We start from the raw sequence: 1,551 nt of genomic DNA on the forward strand, positions 1-1,551 counted from the left end.
ATTGGACAGACTGCTCCGTCTCTCACATACCTGGTCTGCCAGTAGCTCACAGTCTGTTTCACTCCTGCCGTAGATGTTCTCACATTGTCGAATATTGTTATGTTTTATGCACCACTTTTTAATAAAAGAAGGAAAGACCAAACATGTCGAGTTGAGAGGGTAAATGATTCCATTACTCTTTAAGTAATCCTTGAAAACAGGTCTCACCCCTGGATGCTCCACAGGTGTTAAGAACTAGCTCTTAACCAGTCCTTAAGTGGTATTTATGCTCTGTCTGAATTGCATGTTGCATGCACCACAACAGTGATTTAATATTCAAGAGCTGCATTTCTGCTTCTAGTCCTTTTTTCCCCACCAAACAAGAAGGAGACTAAAATGATTAGATTAGATAGAACTTTATTAATCCCTCGGGTGGGTTCCTCTGGGAAATTCGATAAATGCAAACTCGAGCTATAAATAGAATGATTTTAAAACTGATTCAATTTTCAAAAATCCACAAAAAACAAACAGTTTAAATGAGCAAAAATGGGAATGAAAAAACAGACACATTGAAGAAATACACAGAGTAAGGAAGGATGATATAAATATAGTATATAACTGTATCCATTCAACATGAGAGCAGGCAGGCAAGGATTAAGGAGGGAAACAGACAAGGACAGGAAGTAAAACAACAAAGCTAACCAATTACCAAAATAAATCTCCCATTGTGCCAAACCACTGTCCATGTGGACTGAACACGTAACACAGCATTTGTCTTTGTATTTTGAACGTTAAACTGTTCTTCTGTCGTGAACCGAGGTTTGTGCAAGGGCCGGACCCAAAAGCGGACTCAATACACTCACTGAGAATTAGGTACAAGACTTTATTTACAGAAAGAATGGGAACAAAACAAGGATAAACAAGAGCGAAGCAGGAGCTGGTGGGAACGGGCACAGCTTATAGGGAAGGCGTCCCGAGAGGCTGCGATCGGGTCCACGGGAGCTCTGCAACAGGGCCAGACTGAGGAGTAACTGGAAAGTAACTGGGTGATGGTTTCCTTAATGAGAGCTGATGACGGAGGTGGAACGAGAAAGCCAGCACTGGAGGAAGCGAACAACAGGCGGTGAATCAAAGGTGAGATGGTGCAGAGACCTGTACACCAGGAAGCAGAGCTGCAGACAAAGACAGGGCGAGGGCAGGCGTGGCCGAGTTACCCCAGTAAGTGACTGAACGAACTGGCGATGAGTAGCAGGCAGCGCTGGCTTAAATAGTCCTCCAGTAATTGACAGCAGATGGGGCTCAGGTGTGATGGAGGCGCCACCTTCAGACAGACACCTTCAGCTGTATAAATTTTGTCTCCAAGGGTTCCGCCCTTGCATGGGATTCTGCATGGGTTCTCTCCCATTTAGGTTAATCTGTGCTTCTAAACTGGTTTTAGGTATGACTGTGAGTGTATATGTTTATTGATACTAGGGTATCTATGTGAATGTTTGGTTTCTCTACCAAATTAAGCTCTCTAACCTGCTGGTGTATTTAAATAAAAACTGTGTTAGTATTACAAACTGCTGAAAT

The 1,551-nt window shown here is 43.0% G+C and overlaps 1 long non-coding RNA gene across 1 annotated transcript in view; it reads right to left on the bottom strand.

The window, feature by feature from the left end:
• Window positions 1-276: 276 nt before the first annotated feature.
• The window catches only part of LOC309713091, a 5,667-nt gene continuing 4,392 nt past the window's right edge, over window positions 277-1,551 (bottom strand). The window contains exon 3 of the long non-coding RNA XR_014278481.1: window positions 277-1,151. This is a non-coding gene — a long non-coding RNA (uncharacterized lncRNA). The remainder of the gene's footprint in view (window positions 1,152-1,551) is intronic.

This window comes from Aulonocara stuartgranti, assembly GCF_965226115.1.
Source record: "Aulonocara stuartgranti genome assembly, chromosome: 8".
Lineage (NCBI taxonomy): Eukaryota > Metazoa > Chordata > Actinopteri > Cichliformes > Cichlidae > Aulonocara > Aulonocara stuartgranti.